Source organism: Notamacropus eugenii, chromosome 3 (genome assembly GCF_028372415.1).
Source record: "Notamacropus eugenii isolate mMacEug1 chromosome 3, mMacEug1.pri_v2, whole genome shotgun sequence".
Classification (NCBI taxonomy): domain Eukaryota; kingdom Metazoa; phylum Chordata; class Mammalia; order Diprotodontia; family Macropodidae; genus Notamacropus; species Notamacropus eugenii.
In genome coordinates this window covers 193049479-193068408 of record NC_092874.1, presented here as the reverse complement: position 1 = coordinate 193068408, position 18930 = coordinate 193049479, and positions in this window count along the sequence as shown.

Genomic DNA, 18930 nt, shown 5'->3' with positions numbered 1-18930 from the left:
CCCACTGATCTAAAAGAGAAAGACCAAACTCTGGAATTTGAATTGTCTAAAGATGCTCTAACCAAACGGAAAAATTAAGAGTGAAGGGCAAGATGAATGGGCACAAGTTGGATTAGAGGGGGTTTTCAACATGATGCCAAAGAACTTGTGGTTTGAATGATCTTCAGGAGTTTATTAGAACTCAGAAATATCACAGGAAGCCTTCTGCCTCATGCATCCCTAGCTATTATAAAGATCACCTAAAGAATCTCACCTAAGCAAATATAAACCTTAAGGAATGAGTCAATTACCATAATTTTAAGGAACAGCGTGTGTAAAACGTAGTGTATCCTACACCCAAAGTTTGCAGAATCTCAGGCATCATATAGTTATCATTTTCTCTTTTTTTGCCCTACATTTTTCTCTGCCTGAAAATATTGGAGTTTTAGACGAGGTCCACGTTTGCCACTGACTAACTGTTTCCCTTGTGTAGTTGTGTACACCTCGTCTGGCCTCAATTTCCTCTTGTGGAATGTTTGAGAGTGCACTAAGGTTCCTATAAGTTTTCATGACTGATGAATTTAAATTAATCTTATAGTACCTAATATTTTGTCAGGATTAACAGTTTGGTGTGCTGTAATTCTCTATAAAGTATACCAACTAGTTAAATAAGCCACACATCAACTTTTAAATCTATTAGAAAATAAATAACTGATATTTAAATGACAATTTACTATTTGCAATGTGCTTTACATAGGTCATCTCATTTTAGCCTAATAATACTGCTGGGAAGTAGGCCTTAAATATGCCATTGTTCTCATTTTATAGATGAAGAAACTGACTTAAAGAATTTAAACTAGTGATCACAGCCACACTGGCTAGTAAGTATCAGTGGTAAGATTCATATTCAGGTTTACAATAACAACACTTAATCCATTCATTATATGTACTGTGCTGCCTCTCAACAGGTGACAACCTATTGAACCTAACTTATTGATAATAGCTGAGCACTGGCAATTATGAAAAACTACCAAGTCCCACAGACACTGGGACAAGCCTTTGTTACTAACGTGCTGCTATCTATCTTCTTATGTCTAGAGACTGGTATCACAGAGGTCATCTACCAGTCTACCATGTTATGCTCCTTGATATTACTGATTGGGAATCTTCTTACAGACAAATTGACATAGGTCTGGCATTTCAGGTCAAAGATTTACAGTTATAGATGCGAGCTAATAAATCTTTGGATATAGTAGCCTAATTTATAGTGGAAGTAGCAGTTTTTTTACTTATTTAATTATTAATAATTTGTTGTAGAAGAGGCCAAAAAAGAATGGAAATTACCCAGTCACACAATTTGTGAGAAAATAGACTATAAGCTAGTGACCTCAAATGTAGGTCATTAGAAGAAAAGATGGAGGATTCAGATTTTTGAAGGACTGTTATGCAAATGAGGATTCAATTTATTTTTCTTGGTCTCAGATGATAGAACCAGGAAAAAGGGGGAGAAATTTTAGAGAGAGAAGTTTGGATTTGTTGTAAGAGAAAAACTCAAAATAATTAGAACAATTGTAAAATGGTATGTCTTACTTTTGGTAGTAACAATAATTGACATTTATGTAATTATCTAAAGTTTGAAAAGTATATGGTAGGCACTGGAAGCTCAGAAAAGTTATGTCATTTTCCAAAGTCAGAGTTAGTAAGTATCTGAAATAAGATTTGAACCCAAGTTTCCCAATTCCAAATCCACTGTATCTCACGGCTTATCTAGCAGTGAATTCCCTATCCTTGGAGTCTTTACGAGAAGACCAGATGATTGGAATATTGTAAAAGAGTTCTTACTCAAATATGGGTTTGTACAGATGATATACAAAGTTAATCCAATAAGCCATGCTTATATGAAAGTGATAGTTATTTCCAGACTAGAATATCTAGAAAGAAGGCAAAGAACTCAAGTGTAGGTAAAGCAAAGAAGGATTAGATTTATATGTTGACTAAGTCAACTGTCTTAAGGCTGGTGAAGAGCTCAGGACACATTGCTAATATTTCAGATATAGTTATGTCTATAGTGAGAATGATACGCTAGGTAAACAACTGGACTGCCAGTTTCTGGTACTACTATGTATTTATAATTTTCATATTTTCATTCTGTGGCTAACTTTTGAGCACAGGCCCATGTTGTTATTGTTATTATTAAGTTAATTTGCATAGATCCGCAGGCCACCAAACCTAAAATTAAGAATCATGGATCACTAGAATGTCAGTATTAGGAGACAATTTTGAGATCATTTATCAAGTTCACTACTCTCGCTTTAAGATGAGAAACCTTATAGCCTCTTTTAGCCAAACATCTCTCATAAGAACACTAGGCAACTTCCCATTCTTCTACATCTCCCTTGTCTAAAGATAGGGAGGGGAATGTAGGTAGGGCATATGCGGAACACTCTCTCTGGAGTGGCCTGTAGAGATGATCTAAAGCCTAGGGAGTTCCCTGTCCCAACTCACCTATTCACTTATGGAATCAGGATGCTGGGCTATTTTCTATCTCACTTTTTTCATTTTTTTTTTTTTTGCCACTTCTCCCCTATTATTTGGATGATTTACTCAACTTTCAAGTGGTCACTAAACAATATTTCAACAAGGTACTAACTTTTATCTAAGGACAGTTGAGAGTGTAATTGACACATGCTTATTCTCTTTGGAGTCAATGGGGCTGTATTCAAATTCCATCTTGGATGCTGGCTACCTATGTGACCTTAGGCAATTCATTTCATCACATTCAACCTCAGTTCCTTCCTCTATAAAATTAGGGGTTTGGGTTACATGGCCTTGGAGGTCTTTTCCATCTCTTGATCTAAGATCCTATGACTAAGTGAATGATTTTAGGACATAAACAACATTAAGTCAGAGAGACAGAGCTGTTGGACAGACTAAGCAGAGTCTAAGCAAAGGGGAGGAATTTTAAGTATGCAAAAGTCAAAGAAGAGTCTGGATCCAAAGATTACATGGCAGTGAGATGTAGTGGAAAGGACTTATGTTTAGAGGGATAGGTAGGGGTCTTAGGTAGGGGTCCCAGATCTGTTACTTACTTGCTACATAACCCTGGGTAAATTAGTACACATCTCTTAGTCTCCACTTACAAATTCACAAAATGAGGAGACTAGATTGAACGATTCCATTTTTAATTCTGACACTCTATAATTCATGATCTATTTTCTAATGTATGGAAACTGAGTTTAAAGAAAGCACCACCAATCAAAGTCTTGATAGCAGTTGATGAAGAGGAGTAAGAATTGAAATTTTTAGAATTTGCAAAGCAATACATACACACACACATACATATATATACATATTTATATAAAATCTTATTTTAGTTTCACAAAACTTCCATAATGTGGGTACTATTGTGCCCATTTTTGAGATGAGAGAACTGAGACTTAGAGAAGTGACTTATTTCCATAGTCATGAAGATGGTAAACATCAGAGGTAGCATTTGAATCTTTTCTTATTTCAGGTTCAGTGCCCTATCCACTGTGCCTTAGCACTTTCTTGTGATGTGTATAAGCTGAAAGTCAATTCAGGGTATTCAAACACTCCAAAACTTCACTGGATTCGTTAGGGTTCAGAGAAATTCCTTGTGATCTCATCAATGTCAACATATACTCCATTAATTCTCATTGAAACATATCCAGGCCAAGGATCACCATGGCCAAAGAATTCATCAGGGACCATTACATCCTAATCATGTGTCTATGTTGGCAAATAATTCCATAACTGATCTCACCATCAGAGTTATCTTGCAGTTGAAGACTGATAAAATAGTTTAGTGGAAAGACCCTTGAATTTGTGAGCACCTGGATCTGCCATTTTATACATGGGGGAAAGTAGGCCTTTTTCTTCTTCAGTTTCTTCATCTGCAAACTGATTGGGACTAAATGATCTTTGAAATCCCTTTCAATTCAAAATCTATGATCCTATGAATGAATGAATGAACGAACGAACGAATGAATGAATGAATGAATGAATGAATGAATGAATGAAGCTCTTACTATGTGTAAAACTCTGTGCTAAAGACTGGTTATGGAAAAGTTAGACAGTCTCTTCTCTCATAGAACTCACAGTCTAATGGAGAGACAATACATATGGAAGGTTTTAATTTCAAGTCAGATAAAAAGATTCCATGATCCTTAGGGTACAGCACCAAAGCAGACACTAATGCAAACGATGACTGCCATTTCCATTGATAAAATTACATAAGTAGCTGATGTTTGAACTGTTTGTCAGTTGCAAAGATTTTGATGACAGGAACTTTCTTTTCTGATTCTTCAATTGGTGTCATAGCACCTACAGAAATAGTTGCCCAGTTGCATTTGCATAGGAGTTGCTTCTCAGGAAGATGGCTGGACTGGAAGCATTGTTATTCAAAAGGCAATCGGTTAGGGTTTGAGGGGAGCCTGACATATGCTGCCTTCTGTATCTTTCTTAGGGTGTTCCCCCTGTAAATGGCAGTAGGTAGGGAAGACTGGTCCCTTTTCTATACGAGTAGCTTCTATGGATGGTGACTATGAAGGCTAAGTGACCAACCTATTAATGATTAGCCTTTCCTTACTCAGAAGACTGATCCTCCAATGAAATGATAAGTCAATCTGCAGGTCCATATGAAACCTTTCTAGTTTCATAGGGCTTGCCAGAACTTGTGTTCCCCTGGCACAGGCTTCAAGATTTCACATTATGATGAGGCGCTGGACTGAGACAAAAACAATAAATTGTTTTACATGCTATAGTGCAATGACAAGGTTCACAATTGATGCTAAGGCAGGAAATTGAAAACCAAGCCAGCCAAGATGCCTATAGGACAAGGAAGAGGGGTTCTGCTTAACCGCGTGGTTGACTGGCCTTGGCAGCACACTTACCTGCTGGCAAACCAAACCATCCTCCATTGTATGGGATCCCACATAAAGTGTGCTTGACTTGCCTTTTGTCTCCAGCAATTATCAGGATTAACACTTGAGCAATCTTTGTTCAGTGCCTACCCTAAGCTCTCCAGTCTCAGCATCCGGATGTCACCTGCCATCTGTTGTGCACTTTCTAGTGTCATCTCTCTCCTCCCCCCACATGGGTACAGGGTCCACTCAGCAAGGTACCGGTTGCTGAAATAGGCAGGTGACAGGCCCCACAGCAGGAATCTTTGCTGGCTACAACCTGGTAAAGTGACAGCTGACCAAGGAATGGGGTGTATTGTCATAACTGGCCACCCTCAGGGTCAGAGTTGAAGAAAGCAGATTGCATATTTGGTTTCACTGAATTTGTCCTGGTTTAGAGTGAGACAGGAGAAGAGAACATGTAGTACAGAAGAGGGAGAGATTTAAAAAAAATGAAAGCAGGTAAGAAAAAAGAAGGAACAGGACAGAGAGGCAATGGAGAGAGTGGGAGGTATAGAGAAAAGAGCAAGAGAGAGAAGAGGAGAAAATAGAATAAAAATTAAATGGAGAAGGGAAAATAATGAGAAAAATAGCAACCTTCCTGGAGCACTTAGTTTAACTAGTTAATTTTATAGTGTAGCAGTAAGTTTGGGATTTGGAATCAGAGGACCTGGGTTTGAACCTGAGTTCCATTGCTTATTAGAAATGTGATCTTGGAAGATTCAGGAAAAACCTGGAAAGATTTCCATGAACTGATGCTGAGTGAAGTGAGCAGAACCAGAAGGACCTTGTACACAGTGACAGCAACACTGTCAGATGACCAACTATGATAGACTTAGATCTTCTCAGCAGTGCAAATGATCCAAGACAATTTCAAAAGACTCATGGTGGAAAATACTATCCACATCCAGAGAAATAGCTGATGGAGTCTGAATGCAGATCAAAGCTTATTATTTTCACTATTTTGTTTTTATTTGTTTGTTTTTTCGTGGTTTTCTCTTTTGTTCTGTATCTTTTTTCAGAACATGACTAATGTGGAAATATGTTTAGCATGATTGCATATGTATAACCTATTTCAGATTGTTTGCTATCTTGGGGAGAGAGCAGGGGAGGGAAGGAGGAAGAAAAACTTGAAAACTCAAAACCTTATAAAAATGAATTTTAAAAACTATCTTTACATGTAATTAGAAAAAGTAAAATACTATTTACAAAAAAGGGACCGTAGGCAAGCTTCTTACACTATTTGGATTTCAGTGTCTTCATCTGTGCATTGCCTAGTTAGTTCTTTCCATCTCTAAATCTTTTGATTTACATAAACATTTCACAAAATCAAAATTTTGTCTTTAATACAGAACTTTGAGGTTGTGTTGTCCAGCTTCATCATTTTAGAGATAAGGAAACTGAGGCCTAGAGAAAAATGAAGTCTTTCTGTCTGAGGTCACCAGCCAGTTAAAAAGTGTCTAAGTTGCAATCTGAGCTCAATTTGATGGAATCTAACACAACAGACAGAGATTAGGCTTTCGATGATGGAGTAATTGTGTTATCTAGTCTTCTGGAATACATTCTGTATGAAGTAAAGCAAACGGAAGCCTCTGGGAGAGGAGCTGGATCTATACTCCTATAGAAGAATTTATTCATGAAAAGTGTTTACTTAGGAACTGGAGAACGACAGAAGTTCTTCTAAACTAGCTCCAAAGACCAGAATAACCATTACTATCATTCTATCGTGCGGGAAAGGGAAGGGAGGAAAGATGGAAAGATCCCTAGTGTCTATGGAGACAAAGCATTGGGGAAAAGCATTAGCTGCCATGTTACCTATTGTTACCTATTGTTATGTGGAAAGCAATTGCAGAAAGATTATCTATATTTTGTCCCTCTGTTGGCTTATATAGAGAAAGAAGATCCAACATTTTGGAAATATTAGCATGTTAAAACTTGCAAAGTGATGTCCAAGATGTTGGGTCCAATCTCTTCCTTTTAGAAATGAGGACATAAGTCTGGAGGAAAAAGTAAGTTACTCAAAGTCATACTTTTAAAAAGACCTTTAATTTGTCAGATTTTTTCCTTCTTGTCAGTTTGAGAACACTGGGCATCTGACTTTGAGGAGGAGATATGGGAAAGAAGAGAAAAGCAGAAGTGGATGTAGGGAGAATGGTATATTAAAAAGTATATTCTACCTAGAATCAGGATACTTGGGTTCAAATCCTGGCTCTGCCACTTTGTATTTGGGCAAGACATTTCACATATTTGGGTCTCAGTTTTCTCATTAATAAAAATAGAGGGTACAACTGTGCAGCCTCTAAGGTCCCTTCTATCTTGTGAGCTAAGATAAATTTTAAGAGGATCCCAAGTTTGCCCAGGGTCAACTTTACATCTGGGCTTCTCAATTAAACCTGTTCTACCTCTGGAAGGGTGTACAAGAAGAAGATCAGGAAAGGGAGTAGTCTCATTAAAGGTAACCCAACATCTTTCATTTGATCACTCTGTTCCTAATGATCTTGTGGAAAAGTGCCTCCTGATCTATAGTCATAAGCACTTCTGAATATTCTGGAGCCCCACAGAAAATTCTCCAGAATTGCAAAACTCACTTATCAAAGGACTGGACAAACGTCATAGTTAAACAAGTGTTTAATCTGGGCCTGCCTATATAGTGTCATAACAGAATAGAACATAGAATCATAAGATTCAAAACTATAAAGATGCTTCAAGGTTCTCCAGTACAGATAAAGAAATAGGGGCAGAGAAATTAATCCCTTATCTAAAATTGCACAGAATTCTATACTGGGATTTCTGACTCCTGGTCTTTTTACCAATACAATCATTTACCAGAAAAAAAAAATAGAGGGACTGACAGTAGATAGACAGATAGACAAACTGATAAATAGAAAGACAGATGGATAGACAGACAAGACAAACAGAAAGACAGACATCTAGACAGACTGAAAAACAGGGAATTCCAACCATTTTGTATATCTCATGGTTTGCTTTCTCCCATAATAAGCAGAATATAGTTCTAAAATCATACTTGACTTTCATCAGGCCAAGTTAGCTATTGATTTCTGCATTGGATTTTTTCCCCAACTTTCTAATGCTTGAGTGGAAAAGGCAATTAAAAAAATCCAGCAACCACTGCAGAGTCCCTGGTGATGTTGACAAACATCTTACCCCACAATTTAATTTGTGTACACAAGTGTGGACTTGTGTACAAGTCCAGATCCACAGAGTTGCCTTTGGGATAATTGGCACTTGCAAAAAAAAAATGAAGATAACATATATAAACCAGTGGTCAGGGGAGCTAATTCCTCTAGTTCACACACATACCTCAGAAGTGTAACATTTCTCCAACCACAGTTGCAGGGTTGACCAAGTGATCATTTCTGCTGAGATAAGAATATAGTTTGCTTTCTCTTCCTGCCACTTAAATGTAGGGGATATATTCCATGCATGCATAATGGAAAATAATTTAACTCCCAAAGCTGGTTGATAAATTGGAAAGTATGGAAGCAGAAGGAAAAAAATGTTGTTGACATTCAGGTCCTTTTTTGCAACCACTTTCTTGTTGAGAATGGTTTCAGAGCCTTCTCAGTCAACATATTCATCTTCCTAATAGCAGTGATACAGAGAATCTGAAATGTAGGGCACCATAGCTTGTGCTACAGACTCAAGAGGCCTTTTCTCTATGTTTATCTTCATGACAGAAATTTCCATTTTCACTTTAGAATTGCAGGCTCACAGCATCTTTAGAGGATCATTGTGGTATTATTGTACTATGCTATGGAAATCCTTGTTTTATTCCATAAATTAAAAAGGAAAAGAAAGTATTGAACTTGAAGTCTTCAGATTTTGGTTCAATCTACAATTCTCAAATTTACCGGTTTTATTAGCATAGCAAGTCTTTAGCCTCTATAAAGAGCATGATTATAGATGGGGTCTTAGTTTCCTAACGTGTAAAATAAAGGGTGATGATATTTAGTTCCCTGTTGTTGTGAGAAAAAGACCTTTAAAAAAGACTTACAGGGTCTGGAAACCTCAAAAAATAAAATAAATGTGTTATTGTTTAATTATTTCTACCTCTTTATGGCCCCATTTGGGGTTTTCTTGGTAAAGACATTGAAGTGGTTTGCCATTTCCTTCTCCAGCTCATTGTACAGATGAGGAAACTAAGGCAAACAGGGTTAAGTGAATGTAATGTTCACAGAGGTAAAGGCACTTGACTAAGGACACACAATTAGTTATAATGCCAAACTTCTCTGCATTTATTTGCTGTGTAGCAGTTGTCTTCGTAAACCTTAAAATATCAAATAAACATATTCTTATTATCCTTGTCATTACTGGTATTCTATTAATACCATTTATCAGTTAAATGACATAGAGTCAGACTGCCTCCCTCAGGTGTTTGTAATTATAGATTTAGTAGACCAACCTGTAAATAGTCTATAGGCTTGTTTACCTTGCAATCCATTGGCTTTTAGATTTATAGCTCCCTGCCAATTAGATTCATGTGGTCTCTTATGGAACTTAAAACAGGAAATCCACAGAGGATATTACTCTTTCATCTTGCTTCCTGCTAGGACCTATCTCACAATACACTTACATTCCACAACACCTTCTACACACTGTGACTCTTCATAGCCCCTTCTTGGCTCCTGGTCTTTAAGGCTCTAGTTCTAAGAGTTTCTCCATGAAAGCTCATGTTCCTTCTTTCATCTCTCCCCTTGTTCTCCGCACAGATATCTCTCCAGGATCTCTTAAACAAAATAAATCAGATTAAATTTTGCATGATTGGTTACTTTACTTCATTGACCCACATGGCTGATTTATATACATTTTAGAAAGCTTAGTACTATTTGATGAAGGGGTACATCATTTATATTTGATTAAATATAGTATTTGTCATTGTTCATATAAGAACTTGTATGCCAGGCCTTGACCAGGACTCTGACCTCTGTGCCACAATGCTTTCTATGAAAAATTCCGATAAGGCATATTGTTTGACCTTATACTATCTATCTTTGCTAAAATCATAACTTACTATCAATTTAAGAGCTGCCTATACTGGCTTCCCTTTTTGCTTATATCTCTTCTGCATTTCTCTGCCTCCTTCACTAGCTCTTCTTCTACCTCCCTTCCTTAAATCTTCAGCTTTTTACTTTGTTCTCTCCCGTAGAGAGTTTCTCTATTCTCATGGTCTCAATGATCACTTTTATGTGGATTATTCCCAAATCTATGCCTTCAGATAAGTTTTCTGGAAATTTCTACTTGGCGGTCCCAACTTTCAACAAGCCTAAAACTTATTATTGCTTTGCCCTACAAGATTCCACTTCCAAATTTCCTCATCTCTATCAATTTCAATGGACATTTTCTCAATAACCCAAGTTCTAAACTTTGGCATCATCTTTGACTTTTCCCTACCTTTATCTCTTATATTCTGACAATTAATTCTGTCAGTTAATACATCTAGCCAATTATTCCCTTCAAAATGTCCCTTGTTTGCATCAGTTTCTCCTACTAATACATCTGCCCTTATGCTATATTATTGCCATAGTCTTTCGAAGGCTTTCTTGTTTCTATCTTTCCCTTTTCCAGTGTAATATTACTTTTCTTTAAGCACAATTTCACTGTTTTATTTCCTTGACAAAAATATGTTATTTCCCCTAATTGCCTAAAAGCTTTTTAGTTTGACTTTCTAAGCTCTCTCTGCATCCTTAATAATCAGTCTTATTTCTCAATATCTACCTAAACTCCAAAGTCAAGATGAACCATCTTCCCCAGTTAAACTGGATTTCCTGATACCTGAAAAGCATAATACTTATTTCCAAGATCTTTCCTTGGATTATCCCCCTGTCTGGTCCAAATCTAATCTCCTATTTTATAGATAAGAGAAATAGGATTACTACTCAGATTATGAGCTAAACTCTTGAACTAGACTGAGGCTGAACATAGTAAGTGTTTGAAGAATTCATGTAGGTTGCTTGATGGCAGGAAAGTGTGGTCTAAAGGATCAGATGACCTGGATTCAAATCCTGACCCTACCACAGGCTGTCTCCACAATCTTGAGGTCATTTAATCGCTCTGGTCCTCAACTTCCTCAACTATGAAATGATGAGTTGTACTAAATGATTTCAAAGATCCTTTCTTTCTGTCTTAATCTGTAATCCTATGACATATGTGTTGTCCTAAATGCATTTAGTCCAAACAAGTTAGAGCTCTTTGGAAGTCAAAAAAACAAGATGGTGGGAAGAAAAGCCATAGAAGTCAACTTCAAACTTTGGAGAACTGACCTATAACCTTTGGTTAGACCTCTATTCTTTGTTTAATTATCACAGCATCCCCTAGCAGAGCTTCTTAAACTGTGGATCATGACCCCATATGGGATTGCCACCCACAGTTTAAGAAGTACTGAAGAGGTCAACAGAGGAAAAAGTTTAAGAAGCTCTGCCTAGAGAAAGGACTAATGAAGGAGCTTAAGTTTAGAGAGGTATGTTACCTATTCAGGTCATCTAGGAAGCTGGAGACTCAGCTGGTACAGATCTCAGTGTCCCAAATCACAAGGAGCCAATGAAAGAGTGTGTGAGCAGCTGCATCACCTAGAAAGGAAGGAGTTCTTTTCTGAAGGACAAGAAGTGACAACAGAGAGGAGCCAGCTGAATATCAAACAGGGAGAGGGCATTAGCTATCTTGGTGATTCCATTCCTGAATCTTTTCATTTGGATAAAAGAAGAACTGTGGTTTTACTGAAAAAGGAAATTCCGGGTAATGAAATTCCCTTTGCCAATGCAGAACACCACAACTTAGAGTTCTGAAGAGTTTCCTGGGACACAGAGAGACTTACCCAAGTTTGAGTTACAGCCAGGATAACTCAAAAGCATGACATAAACTTGGTCTTCCTGCCTCTATCCATTGTGCAAAAATTCTTCTCAGTTTGATTTTTTTTTAACTTTCCTAATTTTCTAAAATATGTATATCAGCTCTCTTTGTGGTGGTAAAGAACTGGAAATTTCAGGGATGCCCATTAATTGAGGAATGGCTGAGGAAATTGTGGTATATGGTGATGGAATTTTACTGTACTATAAGAAATGATGAGCTCATTGGTCTTAGAAAAAAACATGGAAATATTTGTATGAAATAATGAAGAGTGAAATGAGCAGAACCAAGAGAACACTGTATACAGTAACAGCAATATTATTTTAAGAATGACTTTGAGCAAATAAGTTATTTTGACTATTATAAATACCCAAATTAACTATAAAAGACATGTGAAGAAAGATGCTATCTCCATTCAGAGGAAGAGCTGATAAATAAAAGCATATATGGAATAATTTCACACACACAATGTACGTAGGTATGTATCAGTACATATATATATATACACATATACATATACATACATACCTACATACATGCTTATTTGTGTCTAATGGTAGGCATCTCCAGGGTGGGGAAGGAAAGACATCAGAAAATAAAAGAAATTTAAGTGTTAATTTTGTTGTACATTTGAAAGTAATAGCAAGTTGTACATGCTAGAGTTTCAGTTTCATGTATAATCATATTTTTATTGTACTGTTATTGAAATGCTTGCTTTATTCCATAAAAAAAATTTTAAAAAGAAATATTAAAAAAAAAAACCTTTGCCAATTCCTCTTCATCATCCCCCTGAAAAACAAATCCTACAAATGTCTAAAGGGCCAATTTCAAGTCCTAATAATGGCTGGGGGGGTTTTCTAAACCTTGTCAGCAGAGTCTTATCATTATGCATTACATGAAGCCTCTCTTAGCAGTAGAGGGTGGGGGTGGTATGTGCAAAAGTCTCATTGCCACAGAAGAGTATGCTGCCTTGTAATCTAACCTCCCAGCCTATGCTGGTTGTCTCCTTGGGGTTGTCTTCCACAGCTTGTAAATGCAGCTGAGCAAGCAGAGTTCTGGCAAGGGCAGGAAAGTGAGAACATACAATTCCTTTCAGCTTTCGTCTTGGGTCCTCTTTGCCAGCCCTCTCAGTTTTGCATTATTTCCCTCTGAGCCTTTGCTCCTGCTGTTCCCTATGCCTGGAATGTCCTCCCACACCCTTTTCACCCATTGAATTCCCAGTCATCCTTTCAAACTTGATTCAAATATTCTTCTCTTCCAGGAAGTCTTCCCTGACCCCCACCCCACGCCCACCCCATCATTACTCTCTTTTCTTTTCATATGCCCCTAGTACTTTGGCACAATGTATCTTGACTCCAGTGCCAGGACTGGAGTCAGGAACACTCATTTTTGTGAGTTCAAATCCTGCTTCAGACACATACTAGCTGGGCAAGTCACTACCCCTGTTTACCTCAGTTTCTTCATTTGTAAAATGAGCTGGAGAAGGAAATGGCAAATCGCTCTGGTATCTTTGCCAGGAAAACCCAAATGAGGTCATGAAGAACTGCACATGAGTTAAAAAACTGAGCAAGAATAACATAATTACATGTGGCCTGCCCTATTAGATGATAAGCATCATGAGGCTAAAAAGAGTAACTTATCTGACAATTCTAACTCCCTCAGCACCTTGAACAGGGCTCTTTCTGCATATACTAGGTAATTAGTATCAGGTATTCAAGGAGGACACCACTGGTGTGAGGGCTTGCAGAGTCCTTTTCAGGGCTGCTTATCCATCTTTGTTGCCTACCTGATTCATCCAGCTCTCACCTCTGACTCCATGTGGCATGCACAGGCCCAGTGGTCACACCAGGTTGAATGTAGCAAACAAGCCGCAATATCTTCAGCGATTTAGGGGGATTTCCACCCCAAGCATATGGAGACTTTCCCAGGGAAATTGGTGGATGAGAAGGATTTGTTCCAATGGCCATGAGGGTGACTGAAGCAAGTGCTGTGGAGAGATCAGAGCATGGTCAGACATTGAAGATGCTGAGGTCATCCATTGCAACCCACACTGTTGTCAGTTGTCCTGACCTTTGTCTTGCCACTGGACTTCCATGACTCTGGAAGAGAGAATGAGGCTGATGGCTTCACACAACTCTGCTTCACTTAAATCCCATCAATCTGTGATGTCATTGATCTTCTTCAAAAACAACTAACAACTAGATGATCAATAAGCGTTCATCTAATTAAAGAAGGACATTGTCTTCCTTGATGTCTAACCAAACTCTAAAGTGTTCCACAGTACCTGCTTCATCTGCCTTTATGGCCATTGAAACAAACTGTTCTTATTCCTGGGGGAAGTCTTCACATACGTGGGGTAGACACCCCCTCCCTGAACACATCAATGGGTTTGAGACCCTTCAGTTACCTTCATCCTGGTTTATCTGTCAAAAATGGTTTACCAGGGTATGACTGCTGAATAAACTACAACTTCTTAGAGCCAAAGTTGAGAGTTGAATGAATCAGGTGGATACCAAAAGTAGAAAGCAGTCTTGAAATGGGCTTGGCAGCCCTCATACCAGAGGTGTTAGTCTTACCTGAACTCCTATACATTCCAAAAGAACTTAGCCTATTTAGAGAATAGTCAGTAGGTGGTGGGCAAGATCATGGTAGCTGCCCTAAAAGGTCTGAAAGACTTTCATGTGGAAGAACTTGTACAACTTGACTACAGAGAGAAGAATTAAGAGCAAAGAGTAGAAGGTGTAAAGAGGCAAACATAGGCCTGATATAAGTAAAGAACCCTTAGAACCATTCCAAGTGGATTGATTTGTTTGGGAAGTACGAGGTTCCCCTCATTAAAGGTATTCAAGCAAAGACTGAATGGGTACTTATTGTATATATTGTAGTGGGAGTTAGAGAAAGAAATAGGATTCTAACTTAGTGCTATTGAAGTCCCTTGCAATTCAGAAATGCTATCATTCTGAATAGCTCTGAAGGCTGACAGGAAGGATCTGTTACATGGAGTGGAGAGAGCACAGAGCATACAGGTTATACCAGTGTGGAGTAGAGATGGCCCTGGGCAGAAGCTACAGTGTGGAATCTCAAACATATCAGCACAGAACAGGAGTTCAGTGGAACTGAGAGAGAAGTGCAGGGCCCCCAGTAATAGCAGCAGCCACTCTTGAGACTATCAACCCACAGATTAAATGTTTGAAAGTCACGTATTTGAACTTCCAGGGGCCAAGACGGTGGAGTAAACTGTAAGCGTTCTCACCCTTCTCTTGTTGACCTTCAAAAACCCAGAGAATATTTCCCCAGGAAAAATCATGGAATAGTGGAATCAGCAGAAGGGGCACAGCAGTCTCTCAGCTCAGCAGACCAGAGAGATTCACAAGAAAAGTACCTCTTTCTGTGGCTGAGGGGGACCAGTACAGGACCAGAAGTGACCCAGTAAGGCTCACCTCAGTGGATCAGGTGGACATCCTGAACTTCAGGGGGGTGGAGTCCATAAGCACCAAAACCAGGACCCCAGGTGATCCTTAGAACAAGCCAGGGGAATTGGGCAAACACCAGCACCGATGGGAGTTCACCAAAATCTGAGCCTGCCTGTACTGTAGCTCAGCCCTGGGAAAGAGGAGAACTCCTGTGGCCAGACCAATCCTTGCCCATACCTCATGCAATGAGGTTCAGTGTAACTGTGGGGAAACTCAAAAACACTTCAGCCTTGGCGTACATTAGCCACCTCAGCACCAGGTAAGCTGTAGCATTATATAGCTTCTAGTTGAAAGAATAAGAGGGCACAGCACACAAAGCCAGTAACCCCGCCTCAAGTTCTCAGCCCAAGAAACATGGAACAGAGCCCCCTGTACCCCAAAAGCAGAGATTCACTTTAAAAGCCAGGAAAAAGGCAATCACCACAAGCAAGAGGCAAATCAGAAAACCAAAGAGCATAGAAACTTACTATGGGGACAGAGAAGACCAAAATACGAATTCAGAAGATGATAGCACTGACAATATACCCACATCTGAAACCTCAAAAGAGAATATGAACTGGTCTCAAGTCCAAAAAGCATTCTTGGAAGAGCTCAAGAAGAATTTTAAAAGCCAAATTATAGAGGTAAAAGAAAAACTGGTCAATAATTTTAAAAATACAATTGACAAAATGAAAAACAGAATTTACTGAAGAGAACAGCTCCTTAAAAAGTAAAATTGACCAAATGAATAAGGAAGCCCACAACCTAATTGGGAAAAATGGACAAATGGAAAAGGAAGTACAAAAGCTAACTGAAGAAAACAATTATTAAAAATTAGAATTGGGCAAGTAGAAATTAATGACTCTATGGGACATCAAGAATCAGTCAAACAGAATCTAAAGAATGAAAAAATATAAGGAAATGCAAGCTATCTCACTGGAAAAATATTTACCTGGAAAACAGATTCAGGAGAGAAAATCTAAGAATTATTGATCTACTGGGAAGCCATGATGAAAAAAAGAGCCTGAACAATATCTTCCAAAAAATCAACAAGGAAAAGTGCCCTTGAATCCTTGATGAAGAGGGCAAAATAGTCATTGAAAGAATCCACTTATCACCTCCTAAAAGAGATACCAAATTGAAAACACCAAAGAATATTGTTGCCAAATTCCAGGAATATCAAGTTAAGGAGAAGATATTGTAAGCAGCCAGAAAGAAGAAATTCAAATATCAAGGAACGACAGTCAGGATCACACAGGACCTTGAAGCTTCTACATTAAAAGATCAGAGGGATTGCAATATGATATTCCATAAGGCAAAGGAGCTTGGACTACAACCAATTACAATCAATTACCCAGCAAAACTGAGCATAATCTTTCAAGCAAGGAGATGGACAAAAATAAAGAATTTCTAGACTTTCCTGATGAAAAGGCCAGAGCTCAATAGAAAATCTGATCTTCAAGTAGAAGACTCAAGGGAGGCATAAATAGGGGGAGAGGAAAGAAAAAAAGCTTGTTATTCAATATGGGCAAGCTGTTTTCGTTCTTATATGGGAGGATGATTCTTGTTAATCTTTTTTTTTTAATTTAATTAATTTGTTTTCAGTTTTCAACAATCACTTCCATAACTTTTTAAATTTTCTCCCCTTCCCTCCCCGAGACAGAATGCTATCTTATATGGGTTCTGCACATACATCCTTATTAAACACCTTTTCACATTAGTCATGTTGCATAGAAGAGTTAAAATAAAACCATGACAAAAACCAAACCAAACCAAAACATAACACAAGAGAAAACTGTCTGCTTCATTCTGCATTCTGATTCCATAGTTCCTTCTCTGGATGTGGATGACATTTTACCTCAAGATTCCTTTGGAAATTTTGCTGTGAAAAGCTAAGTCTATCAGAAACAGTCCTCCCACACTATAGCTGTTACTGTGTATAATGTTCTCCTGGTTCTGCTAACTTCACTCAGCATCAGTTCATATAAGCTTTCCAGGTTTTTCTGAAGTCTGCCTGTTTGTCATTTCTTACAGCACAATTATATTTCATTACATTCATATACCACAACTTCTTCAGCCATTCCTCAAATGATAGGCATTCTCTCAATTTCCAGTTGTTGGCTACCACAAAAAGAGCTGCCATAAATACTTTTGTATATGTAGGACCTTTTCCCATTTTTATGATCTCTTTGCAATGCAGCCCTAGAAGAAGTATTGCTACATCAAAGGGTATGCACTTTTTTGTATCCCTTTGCATGTAGTTCTAAATTCCTCTCCAGAATGGTTGAATCAGCTCACAGCTCCACCAAAAATGGAATAGTGTTCCAACTGTTCCACATCTCCAACATTTGTTATCTTCCTGTTTTGTCATGTTAGCCAATCTGATAAGTGTGATGTGTTACCTCGGAGTTGTTTTGATTTACATCTCTCTATTCAATAGTGATTTAGAACATTTTTTTTATATGACTATAGATAGCTTTAGTTTCTTACTCTGAAAACTGCCTGTTCATATCCTTTGACCATTTGTCAAGTGGGAAATGGCTTGCATCCTTATAAATTTGACTCAGTTATCTATATATTTTAGAAATGAGGCCTTTATCACAGACACTAGTTTAAAAGATTCCCAGTTTTCTGCTTCCCTCCTTGTTTGTGCAAAAACTTTTCAATGTAATGTAATCACAATTATCCATTTTGTACTTCTTAATGTTCTGTTTCTTGCAGATCTTGAGAATTGTATATTTATTATGACATTTAAAAGGAATATACATAGATAGATAGAGGGAGTGGATATAAATTAACTGATGTGATGAGAAATGCTATCATTCTGTGATCTTTGTAATCACAGTAATATTGAAGTAGTCTAGAAATACATTTCTCTGAAAAGCAGAGTATCAGAAATATTCATTTGCTTTAATGATAATTTGTGGCGAATGTGACAGAGGCCACTATTTTGATCTGACTCTGAGGTTGTTGAAATGAAAATGAGAACATTTGGAAGCAATCCCTATGTCATGTTAGAATTCACAGTAATAAAAAAATGAGAAATTCTGGTTAGAGTCTGATGTGCATTCTAGATGTTAGTAGAGATAATTTAGGACTTCAGAGGCTGCTAAAATACTTTAAAGGGCCTCAAAGTAAAATGTAAATTGGTCTCAGGCCAAAAAAGAACTCTTGGAAGAGCTTTGAAAGGGTTTGAAAAAGCAAATCAGAGGGGCAGAGCCAAGAAGGCAGAGTAACAGCACTGACTTTCTAGAATACTCCTGCTAAGCCCAAGCAAATACCTGTAAAAAATGGCTCTAAACAAATTCTGGAGCTTCAGAACCCACAGAATGCCTGGAGTGAAGCAAATCTTCAGCCAAAGACAGCCTGGAAGGTTGCCAGGAAGTGTTTATTCTACCACAGTGGGGGCAGGACACAGTCCAGCTTGGGCCATACCACCACAGACAGGACCTGAGTCAGGCTTGGGGAGACTGAATCTCTCCATCTGTCAGGTTTCAGATTTCAGAACCCCAAAGCACTGAGGATAAAGTGGAAGATCAGTGGAAAAAACCTGTGGAACCAATGCAGGAGAGTGGAGTGGACAGGCCTGAGCCCCAGGGCTACTGAGAAGGGAGGGGAGGAGGAGCCCACGGCTGCCACAGCAGCAGCAGGGACAGAGACAACGACTGTTTCTGGAGCTCTAGGCCCACAGATTGTGGGAGGGGATCAAGCAG